General features: G+C 36.1%; 1 protein-coding gene and 1 long non-coding RNA gene across 16 annotated transcripts in view; one reads left to right on the top strand and one right to left on the bottom strand.

Moving 5' to 3' along the window:
• Nucleotides 1–14,889, bottom strand: part of PCLO (piccolo presynaptic cytomatrix protein) — a 434,071-nt gene that overhangs the window by 24,424 nt on the left and 394,758 nt on the right. The gene's annotated exons all lie outside the window — the stretch shown is intronic.
• Nucleotides 1–14,889, top strand: part of LOC135578238 (uncharacterized) — a 56,552-nt gene that overhangs the window by 15,975 nt on the left and 25,688 nt on the right. The window lies entirely within an intron of this gene.

A 14,889-nucleotide genomic window follows, 5' to 3' on the forward strand; every position in this document is an offset into this window, starting at 1 on the left:
AAAATGCAACTGCACAGTCCCTTGGGGTAGTGTACATGAAGAATAACTTACTGAGCTAGTGCCAGGGCATGGCTAGGTACCATGCCACCTGACATACTCAGCATCACTAGACAAGACCTTGTGAAGAACAGTAAAGTATCATGTGAGACTCCTGTTTCTAGCATCAGCATGCAATATTACGTTTGCAAGCTGATGTACAACAAATTGCTTCTGTATCCATGAGGAAAAAGAGTATTATGTATTATTTCCTACAGAATATAAGTCTGTTAATTTTTCTGATCTAACTAGGTCAGAAAAAGCATTAAAAGGTGTAGAAAATCTTAGAAATATGTTTGACAGCTTAATGTGTATGCTGGATACCAAATGACTGAAGACAGAAAAAAATCCATAGGCTCTGAAGACTAGTCAGTAGTTCTCATCAGTGTTTGACGTTATTTGGTCACTTGAAGAGCTGTTCTCTGAGTTTCCAATAAAATTAATCAATCATTGAGAACATTAGCATAGGAATAAAAGTATAAATGCTATTTAAATATGCAAATATTGAGGTATAGATATGGATTAGCTCAGGAACAGTAACAAAGTCATTAAAGATCATTTCAGATTATGATCTGCCTTTGAAAGATAATTACGTTTTCCTAAAAGTCTATGAGCTTTTTCAGTAGTAATGCATATGATTAGATTTACATTCCTGTTTGTCAGATTCAAAGTACAATATCTGGATTCTTCATGTAAAATTGACTTTCAGTTGCTTGCCTGACAGCAGTATCATGCTGTCCATCTGATTTGGAAAATACTACATATTCATACTCAAAGACTACTACTCTGCCCATTTTAATGGGCTTATTGACTGTGGTGGTAGCACTAATTATTTCCGTAAATTGATTATCATTGTGAAATATAGGGCTGCATGGCAGAAGAACCTGAGGACCCTATTCTGTCCCTAAAGTTATTTCAGCACAATTTTAACCCCTTGGGTTAAAAAGGGAGTGTGGCCAGCAGGTTGAGGGAGGTAGTTCTGCCCCTCTGTTCTGGGAGACCTCACCTGCAGTGCAGCATCCAGTTCTGGAGCCCTCTGTACAGGCAAGACATGGACCTGTTGGAGAGGGGCCAGAGGAGGCTATCAAGATGATCAGAGGCAGGAACACCTCTCCTGTGAAGACAGGATGAGAGATTTGGGGTTGTTCAGTCTGGAGAAGGGAAGACTCTGGGGAGAAATTATTGTGGCCTTTCAGTACTTAAAAGGGGCCTAAAAGAAAGCAGGGTGTGTTATGATAGGATAAGAGGTGATGCTTTTAAACTAAAAGAAAGGAGATTCAGGTTAGAGCTGAGGAAGAAATTTTTTACAATGAGGATGGTAAAATACAGGAACAGGCTGCCCAGAGAGCTGGTAGATGCCCCATCCCTGGAGACATCCAAGGCCAGGCTGGACTGGACTCTGAGCAACCTGATCTAGTTGATAATGTCCCTGCCCATGGCAGGGGAGTTGGACTAGATGATCTTTGAAGGTCTCTTCCAACTCAAACTATGGTATGATTCTATGATCATGTGTACCAGAAGTGTTTTACAAGCAAAACTTTGGGGAACTGCTGCTGAACTGCAAGTCTTTGAGCACTGTTCCTCTCAGTACTGAATCCAAAAGGTCTCTATTGGTAGCTCTTCCAAAGAGGGGGCAGCTTTATTTAGCAATCAAATATATACATTTTACTATCTTCAGATCTGAAATTTGAGGATACGTATACAACATGACTCAGGTCAAGGCTGTTTTTAACTTCTTTCTTTTATAATTTTCATTCCTCCTTCTCCATATAGTTTGGCTACAGGAAAGAATGCAGCCATTTAAATTCATGACTTGAAACCAATAAGATTATACTGATATGGGAAACTGCAAACTTGATCCTGAAATGGTTTGCAAGCCATCTAATTATTCTGTGCAAGGCACTCAAGTCAAATTTTGAAATAGTATTTATATAACATATTTCAGTTGAACAACAGATACACTTCCCTGCATTAAATAGAATTAAGCTTGAGATGCCCATCATGCTGTCAGTTAATAGTTGTGATTTCCCTCAAAATAATTAAAAATTCTGTCTCAGGAACTTTGTGATACATAATCTCAGCTGTTTGCACAAAGTGTTTCTTGTAAAATTTTCATTTGCTTCTTTTAATGATTTTAATAACAGTAGTAGTTAAAAAAAAAAAAAAAAATAAAAGGATCATAGGATCACAGAATGTCTTGAGTTGGAAGGCACCCACAAGGATCATAAAGTCCAACTAGTGAGTGGTATCCTTATTTTCAGTTTACAAGGAAATAAGGCTTAAAGAGCATAAAAAGATGTCTAATTTAACCCAACACAGCTGCAAAAATCATAATGTAAACCTGTTTTCTTTCTTGGTTCTCAGCTGTGTGGGAGAGGATACAGTATTCTTTGTGTACCCATGTTTCTGAGTGGTCTGTATTGTATGTTTATTTTCATTATTTGCACAAAATTATAAGCAATTATAAGCAGGTCTTCTAATCAAAAGGGTCAGGCAACTACAGCTACAGACAATAATTGCAACTAAATGTATATTGGTAACCTTTGCTATTTTTCTGACCTATCTCAGAGAAGCACAAAGAGACAAAATAATAAGGAGTTTCATGCTGATTTATTTTTCTTTCTCCATGTGACATATAAGCTGCATCAAAGCAGTACTTCTTTTATCAAGAATGCTTCAAGACACATTTGGCAAGTCTGCTACCCTGCTGAGCAGTGTAGTTTCTGATTTTGAAAGCCATTTGTTACGCTTTGAAAACAGGCACTGGTAATGGCAGAAGTAACTGCTCTGCTGTCAAAGACAAAGCGGGTGCCATTGGGAACTCCAAGCACTGTTGCTGATACCCGTAAAACCATCATCCTACTGCTCAGACAAAGAAAAGGCATAGGAAATATTTGTTTATTTTCTGTTATTCAGCAAATAGATTGTTTTAAAAATAATCCCTTATTTTAAAAGCTCGTGAATAGATATGTCAGGTGTTGCCAGCATATGTATGGTAGGGAAAGAAAACAATGTGTTATTTGTATGCAATTGCAGCAGGGAACTTCAAGCAATAGAACATTATTACCTGAGAGGAATCTGGACAATTTGGTGGTTATGAAAAATACTATGTAGTGTTTAAAGAATAGGTGTAACAGATTGCTACTTTAAATTCTTCCTGGTAACATGTCCCCTTAAAAAATAATTCCATCCTTGGCATCAGTCTAGCTGCAAATAACATCTACCTGTAACTAATCACTGATTGTTACTCATCCTAATATGGAATAAACAGGCACTGGCACTAACAGAACTCTGTTCACACTCCTGCTTTTTCCTTCCCACACAGTTTCCTTAATGTTGTCTCTATTAGCCATAGATGGTTGTGCAGCTGCCTGGTGAACTAGTTGGCACTAATGATCCTACTAACTGCCACTTCACCCCCCCGACTCCCACAAAGGATTGATTTTGCGTTAGTCCCCCAACTTGATTCAGCACATGCTTTATGCCACCATGAAGGGAGACATGAGACTGAGGGAAAACACTTTTCAGCAACAGTGTTGGTTTATGACAAAGCGTGCTTTATGAAGCAATTTTAGACTGAAAAGATAGTTGAGAGAGAAAAGGACTGGTGGACATCTCCAGTCTAATCCTGCATTCATAGTAGGGTGAACTTCTGAATTAGATCAGGCTGCACAGAGATTGTTAACTTTTGAAAATTTCCTACTGAAGCTACGCAGCATCTCTGGGCAGTTGTACCCAGTTTCCAACTACACTCATGGAGATATTTTTTCAGCTTTCCTTCTATTCAGTTGGAATTTTCCTTACTTAACTTGTGAATGTCTATTTCTGTTTTGTTTGTGGTTTTTTGTTCACTTTGTTTGGTTGTGTTTTTTTTGTTTGCTTGTTTGTTTGTTTTCTGTGCAGCTCTGAGAAGTGTCTGGCTCCATTTTCTCTATACTACCCCATAAGGTAGTTGGCTGCCCATAAAGTAGCTAATTTCCTAAGATTTAAAGAAATCTTCAGCATCTCCTCAATGATACTTGTACTGGCCACTAATCATTTTACTGGCACTCTAGTTGGAGTCTCCTCAGTATCTCCAGAGTCCACAAACAAGACCCATTGGTCTGGATGTGGCCTCATAACTACTCAGTGGAAGGGAATAACCCCTTCCTATGACCTGCTCCCTACACAGATACTTTTGCAGCCCAGTATGCAGCAACAATGATCACAAAGACATTTACTAAATTAATATTGTTTAAAGAAAAGTTGTTGGTGTCATTGTACTACTGATTTTCTCATAGAAAATCTGATTTGAAGATCCTTTAAAAATGTTCATCTGACCAGAATAGAGTGGACAAAACACATTTTGAGATGGGGACATGTGAAAATTAATTCCTTTGTAGGAAAAGGACATTTTCTCCAATGCCAGCACTTTCAATATTTCTAAAATTGCTTTGGGCATCAATTGTTTGTTTTTAGTTTTACTCATTTTAAAAAAGTCTAAAGAATATTGAATCTGCTTTATGGTCCCTGCATTATTCTCCAACTCTGAAAAGAAAGAGCAGAACAAAAATCTCTTTTCATGGACCATCCATTTTACTGTCAACAATAAAGAAAAGTTGCCTCAGGAAAAGAGCTTTAAGTGTAGCTGTGGTGCTATCAACAAGTTAGCACTCCTGCATGAAACCATGACCAATTGTTTATTCAAGAGTTTTGTTGTAGCATGAATGTAACCGCAGTTCTTCATTGCTCAGTTTTGCTGCAGGGAGCTGGAGCTGGAGAGATCAGATGCATACACATCTTGGCCATACATGGTTGGGTTTGCTCTTTATATAAATGGAAGGTTGGTTATGATTCCCAAAGGCTTCTAATGCTACAAATGCGTGTTCATGAAGTGAGCTGGACTAAGCTGAGTATGAAGAATTTATATGAAGACAGCTTGGCAGTTCTCAGAAGTGAGCAGGTTTACTTCTGTCTCTTTGGGCCAGCTGTTGCACTGGTATCAAAGAGGAAAAGGAATAGCCTTGATCAATTTTTTTCAGCTACGCACAAGAGCTGTGATTGTTGCATGGGCTGTAAATCCATGTGTAACAGTCCACTGGGAGCTGCTAAAAGCTCAAGGATACTTCAAATCCTTGTTACCACTCTGTAGGAAAGTCTAAACAATGGAAACAATGCTTTTCCTCACTCGTTTTGACAGACATATGCCCGATTGCCTTGTGGGCTGCTCAGTCTCCAAGCTTTTAATGTCAGTGCTTCCAAACAGCACCATGGTGTGGATTATGAGGATTATTAATATTTTATATCATCTGACTAGTTCCCACATCAGCTTTGTCCCTTTTTCCCAGTTTCATCTTTGCTCTCCTAACAGTTCCCAGAGTTCTTTATCTTCCACCTTCCTAGCTGGTGAAGGCAACCCTGCTGGGATCCTACCTTCCATGAACAAGTGGTTAACTAAATACCTAAATACTGATGAGTTTTGAACCCAGAAAAAATAATTGAAGTATGAGACAGTGAACTTGTCAGAACTGTTGAGGATATTTCCATTTTTGTCCTAGAGTCTTATTCTGAAATTATATGAGACCGTGGTTTAAATCCAAGACCAATATTACTGTCATGTTTTATATCCCACTATCCAATTATGAAAAATATTAGGGATCTTGTGTAACAAAGGAGTAATGATAAGTGTTGTTTTTTAATTTGATTTATTTGTGTTTCCTTTTACCGGTTTGCCTCAAGATTATAACTATGATTATGACTCTGTGTGTTCTTTTCATGGTGAACTACAGTGAAGTAAACAGGGATAGAGCTGTGATCTCCACAGAGGTAGAGAATTCAGAGAAAAGCACATATGGTTTCTTTAGGAAACTCAGGGTTTCTTGCCAGGCTTGCCTCAGGTCAGGGAGACTGCTATGTGCTAGCGCGTTCTGAGGGTTAAATTCTTTCAGCAAATACAAGACACCAATTCTTCTGAGAGACAAAACCAATTAAAAGGCAATCAGTAACTCCAGGTACAGCAAATCATGAGTGCTCCTAGTTCTCTTCTTTCTAATGAGCTTTGTGTCAGTCACTGAATCCATAGAAGAATTCTGCAGGCTCTCTATAGCATTTCTACAGTATGGGGATTTTTTAACTCTTCCCAGTGAGATTTGAAATGTGGAGAAATGGGGAGAAATTAGTGTGGTGTTCTCCTCAAGTAGAACCAAGAGAGAAATTTATTCTGTTGCTAAATCGATCACTAATCTTGACATAATTCCAGTTGCCTTGTAAAAAAAGAAAAATAAAAAATCAGACTGATTAGCAAGTGTTAGGTTATATAAATGCAATGAAAGCAGTATTAGTATTTGTAATCTAAAGATGCACAAAACTCATCCTTAATTCATGTTTGTGACCTGCTTCAGATTCATCTTTATTGAAATAAACCTGTCTGTTATCCTGCTATATGTCTGTGATTTTAAGATGGTTATGGTTATCTTGTGTCTGAGTAAACTCTTAACCTAAAATTTCTCCCCTATTCCATTTTTCACATCCTAATTACAGCCTTTTCAAACAGAAAAAACCCAACCAAATTGACACTATTTTGTGCTTCTTGTTAGTTCAAGATAATTATGGAACTCAACACTCCAAATGGTAATTACACTTGCAGTTGAGCACAGCAGCCGTTTTAGAACTGCAGACCAAATCAAATTAGCATTTTTGTCAAATAAAGTTAAATGTGCTTAGAAGTTACTTCTTGATGCTTATAGAACAACATTTTACAGTGACTGTCACCTAACGCCTGTTGGACATAGACCCTGCTGAGAGGATTCATCTACCTGAGCATTGGTGCCTATACCTGAGCTAGATATCAAGGATCCTTTTACAGCAAAGGTAGCTCAATTGCTCTTCTAGAATGTGGTTTGTTTTATTTGCAAATAGATCTCTAAAACAGGTCAGATGAATTGCACCTTCAAAATAGTTCTTTCCACTCATTGCAAAAGTTTTACTTAGTGGATGATTCTCCCTTAACTCCCATGATAACATTTCTCATTGCATTATCTATTTCAGGTATCCCAGCTGTAGAAGGATATTGGTTTAGATTTTTTTAATATGGTAGACAAAACTCTAGGTTTTTCATTAGACAATTGACATAGAAATATGAGAATCAAACAAAACTTCTGCTATTCAGAGAAATTCCTGGACTAGTTAAGCAGGTCCTGTTTGTGAGATCTAATGGATCTATTTATCTTCTATTTATCCTCTATTTAAGATTGAAAAGAAATTGCCAATTAAATCAATAATCATTAAATTATTGTAAATTTATTTAAACAAAAAAAGACCGTTAAACTAGTAGCACATGCAAAAGCTGATTGTGAAACTGAATGCTATCCATTGCAGTCACAATGGTGTTTACTTTCCAGATTATAAAAGTTCATTAAACAAAAGTGATATTTTGAATAATGGAGAATACCATAGACACAGAGTATTTAATTCAGAACCCTTTTTTTTTTTTTTCCCCAGACATGTATCTAGAACTGTTATTAGGTCATAATAAGTGTAATTATACATTTATATGTATATATATGTGTTGAATTCAATCCTTTACGTAAGTGCACATATACGTATATACAATGCACATGTGTATACATATATGTGCATGTGTACAAATGTATGCATACATATAATTGAAGTTGGCTTAATCCTAAGAATCTACATATATTAAACCCACCTTGACTCAACACAAAGTATTCGCTTGTTGAACACTAAATTAACACTATTAACACTAAATCCTTGGGCTTGAATTGTAGTTTATAAAGTTATAGGTTGCTAAAATAACTTCAAATTGCTGACTCTGCTTTTGCTCCTAACACGTAGTATTATACAAACTGTCTACTTCAAATTATTCATAAATCTTACCTTCCATTTCATAATCTAAGCACAATTTAATAAAAAAAAAAAAAAAAGAAAAAAAGAAAAAAAAGAAACACACCAGCCACTGATATCAGTACAGAAACCAACTAGGGAAACAAAAAAAATTATATGGTTTGGATATCTCTCTGAGTACAAGACAGGAAATCTGAAATCCAACAAAAGCGTGCTGCAAAGGTTTCCTAACATATGTATAAGCAACTTTCTGAAATAAAGCACTGCTTATCTAACGTAAATATAGTACAGCGAACCAGTGCGGTGAAAACCTGGGGAGTTAAAGATCGTAGGTAGAATAGGACAAAAGTGCTGCTCCTCTAAATAATGAGTATAAAGCTGCACAGGCTGAGCTCAGGGTTGCTCAGAGGACAGACTTCCCACCTTCAGGGATCATTTGCAGCACTTAGTTGCTCAGTCAGCTAAATGCTTTGATTTTAACTTTTCTGCTCTCTCCAGTACTGCTCCTGTGTTTTTCACGGTACTTGAAAGTTCTCATTGTGCAATCCCTCTTCTCTCATGTTGATTGCAGGCTGATGGAATTTCAGTGACTTTAGTGGAGTGTGTTCTGATCAAAACTTTTACATGATAATAATCTAGCCCACTACATCTGTTTGACTGTGTATGTCACCTATGTATGTCACAACCATGTATATACCTTCTGTACTTTATATTGTAGTTAAGCAATGTTTCCTCTACAATGCAATGAAATATATTTGAGTAATTTATTTCACAATTCATTGCAGAACTCAAAGTATGCTACAGGGAATTTTGACTCCCAATGGCAAAACTCCCATTAATTCATGGGACACAGTCTCTCTTGTCATAACCATCATTTGGATTCTGAAAGCTTTATGAAAGGATGAGGTTAATGTAATTTTATGAATGAATATACATATGTATTAAAAAGTTACTTAGTTCATATGGTGAGTGGAAAAAAAAAATAAAAATCAAAGACTCCTGATTGCAACATAACTCAATATCACTTACATTAAGAGCTTTAAATATACGTTTTAAGGTGAATTAATAAAAACCAGTAGACAACACAATGTCAAGCAAGATAAAATTGAAGAATTTATTTCAAAGTTATGTTACTGCTCTGAATCATAGAAGCGACCTGAAATGAACATAATGATGTCAGAGAGATTGTTTACAGAAGTAATGTAAAGCAGGGAAGCGCTTGTAGACTGTAAGTCTTGGTCAGTGCTGTGTTTCTTAGCAGGGCCATGCTCAGTTTGCTTATTGGGGTGTTTTCTGTGATCCCTGGGATATTTTTTTTTTCAGTGTAATTTTGCTGGGAGAATTTTTTTCTCTGTATTTTACTCCATATCTTGTGGCTAAGTAAGCTTTGAAGATTTTTGTTAGGTTAGATTTGATGTAAGGTAGACTGGACAATTATGGATTTTGACCTATACATGTAAACTAACTACAGTTTTTGTGAGACTACACAAGACTGATTGTCTACTGAGGATTTCATAGTCCTAATGAATTGATGCTTAAGATAAAATATTAATCTGTCTCAAGTGAAATGGAGTTGGATAAAGATTTGTGACTTACATTTGTCTACAGGTGGATAAGCAGACAACTGCTTGTAGGAAGAGAAGAATACAAGGTACACAGTACATCTATGAAAATGTCCAGGGGGACAGTAGAGGGACTGACTGTCAGCAGACTCCTTCTAAGCCCATTTTGAGTGGGGGCAAATCGCACTTAAGTGATGCACATCTCAGCTGTATGATATTGCAATGTGTTGAATGTCATTTCAAATATACATTTGAGATTGCAAAGGTAAGAGTTAAGAAGGACAGATGGAAGGACAGAATGCACACAGTGTGCATTATCTACATTTTCCAAACAGAAGCATTGTCTTTGGGTACTAACTCTATTGTCTTAACAAAATTATGCAGAAACCTTGAAGTTCCTCTACTAACCATCAACACTAACTTGGTACTATCAGAAAAGGTATTTACCCAAGGCTTCCCAACCAGTATTCTCAAAGCATTTCAGGCAGTTGTGAATATTTTGGAATGCTACTTTTGTCATGGAAAATTACATTATAAAGACCAAGTTGTTCATTCAAATGCTTCATAAAGAAAATAAGATGGCAATTTTATGTATCCATTTCTAAATTGTTAGGGTTTTTTTTTTGGTTTTTTTTGTGTGTTTTTTTTTAATTTTATTTTATTTTTTATTTTTTACTAAAAAATTCATCAAAACTTGCAATCTTTTGAAGAAATCTGTTCAGAGAAACCTGTTGACATTGACTTTTAGTAGGAAAAAATCTGCTATTGTGTAATTTGGATTAATCAGGTAAAAAGAATCATATAGATAAATTGACAAAATGCATCCAAAAAGATCTGACCTCTTTGTATTTAATTTATAATGTTCACAGACATAGTACCCCTAAGAAAGACTGCTTAAGATTATAACAGAAATCAGACTAATTATTTCTTTTTGTCAGTGCTTTAAACATACATACATATATTCAGTTGGCTGCAGAGAGGGACAAGAAAGAAAGAATCTGTTTATGAGTTTGTTTTGTTTTTTTTTGTGTGTGTTGTCCTTTCTCCCAGGATTTGCATCACTTCCTATTATATCCATTTTTCAAGTTGTCTTCACTGGCAGAAAATTTTACTTGAAACAAATTACTCAGCTTTGTTCAACATGAAAACTGCAATATTTAATTTTGGAATTTGATTCAGAACAAGTAACCTGAGGGCGGTAAATGCTGCCAATAAAAAGGGGACTAATTTGTCATATTACACTTGGATGCATCTATGATTTCAGTGCAGTCTTTCCCTTACAATGGGACAAGATGCACTCTAAAATGAATGAGATGTTTCTGGGGAGGCTATGGCCTCTTTACCTTTCCTCGTTCTTGATAAATCTCTACCTGCATACATCTAGTTAGATTCAACAAGTAAATTTCAAGAGGCTAGGAGAAAAAACATAGTGTATGATGACATATTAGCTACTGGATTTTGTCCAGTGGATGACAAAATTATTAGGCTGGTGCAAAACTAATTGTGGTTTTGGATGGTGAATTTTAAATCAATGTAACTAGGCTTTAGGAAGACTGGCTTTGTCTCACTCAAATTGGTGCTTTTCTGTTTTCTGATGGAAAACAATATATTTTCACATTATTTCCACTGTTGAAAATAAATTCTAAAAATCTGTTTAATGCTGTAGTATTCTTGCAAATATCCCAAATAAAACCAGAATATTAATCATTATTTTATGTAACTTTGGAAAAGCTCAAGTCATTTCCTGAAGGCAAGCTGAGACTACTCAATGTCTCGTTCTCTTTTTATGAAGTTGTAAATCTGGTTTATTCGCTTTAGTCAATGGAAGTACACCTAGGTAAGGTGGTGGTGATAAGGTGAGGTGAAGAGCAGCTCCTAGGCTCTGCTTCCCAAACTCTGTTTCCCTTTTGGTGTGAAAGCTTTTGTTAATTTTCTTCCATTTCTTTGTTCTAACACTGCTCAGATTCTTTTCTTTGGAAATGACAGCTTTCATGTACAGAAATATCACGGACTCTAAAACCTACTGTTACACTGTAAAGTTTCTGAATTATAATAAAATCTAGTATAATTTTACAGGAACTTTCAAATTTTGCTTTGTGGAAGTGTTTGAAAAGAAAGCACTGAGTATGAAAGAAGATACACAGTATGAATATTGCATAAGTTTCACTTTTTCAAACATGGAAAATAGTATGGAAAATGTGTCTGTATAAAGTCTGAGACTCTGCATAGTGCTTTAAAACATAAGGAAAACACCAAATAGTCCTAAACCAAACATATTAAAAATGAGTGAAGGTGTCTATATTTGTTACTCTCCCAAATGTCCAGAGAGAAGAAGGAAAAACCTCCGTTTTCTCTCTTTTACTTGCAAAGAAAGGAGGAACTGTTAAGAAAATCAGATTAGTCAGAAAGGTATACGTTAAAAAGAAAAAAAAAGTGTCAAATAATGGCATTCAGATCAGTGAGAATCCAATTCCTTCAAGAAGATAACGAAGTGCAAATGTGGTTCTAAATAGCTAAGCACTCAGCCAGGCACAGCCAAGGCGATCAGGAGGCTGCTGAAGAAATGCTATAGGTATTAAATGAGGAGCAGGAGGAAACAGTAAGAATCCATAGCATACTCAGCAGGCATTGATGCAAGTTACTTATGGGGCTTTTTCTAGTAAATTGCACAAACTGACTGGTTATCATAGGCAGTATGTTACCAGACTTCTGGAAAATATGTGAACTTCTAGTTACGACAGCAGTGTGAAACACAAGGGCAGATGTGTATCAGATGTTTGAACCCGCTGATCTCCAGAAGCTTTGTGGATTTTTCCAAGGCGTGGAAGTTCAGTTACATTATGTTGTTATCACATCACAATCAGTCAGAGTGCAAAGCCGATGTGGCAGACAAAAAAACCCAACCAAACAGACAAACTAAAAACACCTAAAAAAAGCTTAAAAAAGAAAGTATAACAAAATGAAGCATACAAAAGGGTGTTTCATAAAAGACTTATGGAGTCGATGGCAGTAACACACATGCAAACCCAGAGACCATTTGGCAGAACTAATCTCATCTGATATCAGCCACCTAAACTTTAGATATGCAAGCTAAAATAAATGTCGTAAATTTTCATTATAATCTTTTGGTTCTTAACAGATAGTGGAAAAGGACTAGAACTCCAGGTAGGTGACCCTGAAGGGAATCCTAAATATTGCCTTAGCTGTATGAGCAAATCAGGTTTGTGTCTGTACACATGTGGATCTGGGTCATTCGAGATGTGATAGTGAAACTGAGGTATCTGGTCAAGAATGGCAGATGTGATGAAGAATCTGTGAGACACCCATGATTTTCTGGACCAACAACTGGACTGATGCAGAAAAATACTTTTGGGTATTTAAAACAGCAGGATACACCTACAACTAAAGCCCCTGAATCCTTTTGTAGCTAAAGATACACAAACTGCATCCTACTATACACACAGTACATCACTTTCTGACACTAGATTTGTCTCATCTTCTGTCCATCTGATTCCCTCACAGTTATAGCCTAGTAGTGTCAGCATAAATAATAAAGAAAAGGGAAGAGCAGCATACAACGGCCTAAAGTAATTACAAATGACTGCACAGGACAAACTGTTATGAATTCTTGAAGAGAAATACACACTTTAAAGTTTTCCTTAACAGACAAAGCACTATTCACGTACTGTTGCAATGGATGACACATTCCATTAAAGCCGAAAGCCTGTAAGACTACTTTCATAGCATGAAATAAGGAACATGGAGCATGGTGAAAACTGTATTAATCTGAAAATAAACTGGGGACAAAACAGAAGGTTCTAATTATAAATATGAAAGCAGACCCTCTACCCTGAGAATCATACATATCTAGGTAATTTCAACACAGGAAACATTTATATTAATTCTAATGCACTGATTTAAAAAAACATCTGTCTTGACACACAACTTACAGTCCAATAATTCTGAGCAGTTTCACATGCAAACACAAATATCAGCTGAAGTTTAATTTAAGCTTGCCACGTGATCTCACCTGGAAATGCCCTAGGTTCATCTGCATTTAAACAGCATTCCAATATAATAGTTTGAACATCAGTCTAAAAAAAGAGTTTATATTACAAGAACATGTGAAGGTAAATAAGAAACTCCTTTCTGAATCTCTAGCATAACAGTTAAATTTCTAAGCAAGTTATAAATTGTTTGACAAAAGAAATAAAGAACAAATAATCTTCTAAACCACTCATGCATAATTGAATACCAGCAGGTCCTTTTACAAGAGTTACAAATGTTAAGAAGCTACAAAGGACTGTTAAGTATAGAAACAGGTTATGACACTCCTTTTTTTTTTTTTTTGACATTTCAAATAAATACAACTAAAGTGCAGCTCTAATTCAGAACTGTTCAGTAGGAACAGCTGTGTTATTATTTGTAGGCAATCTTAGAAAAAAACTATTTATGGGAAGTGCTTGATAAAATATGCTATGTGTGTGAGAGGAAGAGCTTGGATTTTGGATTCCTGTTTCTCTCCTTGAATATTAATTACAGCAAGAAAGATCAAGCTAATAGTTAGGAAAAACATTTTAGTGTCAAGGATATTCAAGCATTAGACCAGACTAATGAAGCTGTAAAATCTCTATCCCCACTAATAATTTTCTGGTGCAAGTTAGCAAAAGTCTTTTAGGAACAATATGTGTTTTGAAGTAACGGGATAATCTCTTGAAGACCCCTTGACTCCATTCCTGCTACACAGTAGCTCACACATATTTGAGCATTTAACATTACTGACCTTAAAATAGATCTATTTTATTTTTTTTCTTGAGTATGCACAAAATTCCAGGTCCTAAGCACACTGCTAAATGGAGGAGATCACCTGAATCGTCCAGGAAGATGACATTTAAAACCCCTGCTCAGTATCTCCTAGTTTTATTTTCATCACAGAGGGGAACTTACTTAGAATTTCACAATTCACCTTCTATCATTTAATTGCATCAACCTAACTTTTGCTAACTCTAAAAGAGCACTGATCATAAAAAGTGCCTCCATTTCATTGTTTTAAATTACTCACTGGGTGAAGCAGCCTTTCTTCAGACTTACACCAGACACAGCTCAGGTCCAGTAGTCATACATTCCAGCATCTTCACCTTTACTACATTTTTGGTGGGGGGTTCACCTGTTTGCTCCCCAGTGTTTAAGGTCTTTATTATTAAGTGGTATTTGTACTAAATGTGCCAGCTGGTATTAAATTAATTTCCTTCATAATCATGTCTTTTTTAGAAAAACAGATTACAGAATTCTACTAAAACTCATTTAACATGTAGCTTTGTCATGTTTTGGATGGAATTACTAGTACTCTGATTCCCAGCCCAAACAGTCTGAGCCCATCACATTTCCAAGCAGTCACCAGCAGAAATCTTCTGAAAGTCTCCAGCAGGTTTATTTTAGTTAAGGTGTA

This window comes from Columba livia, chromosome 1 (genome assembly GCF_036013475.1).
Source record: "Columba livia isolate bColLiv1 breed racing homer chromosome 1, bColLiv1.pat.W.v2, whole genome shotgun sequence".
NCBI classification, from domain to species: domain Eukaryota; kingdom Metazoa; phylum Chordata; class Aves; order Columbiformes; family Columbidae; genus Columba; species Columba livia.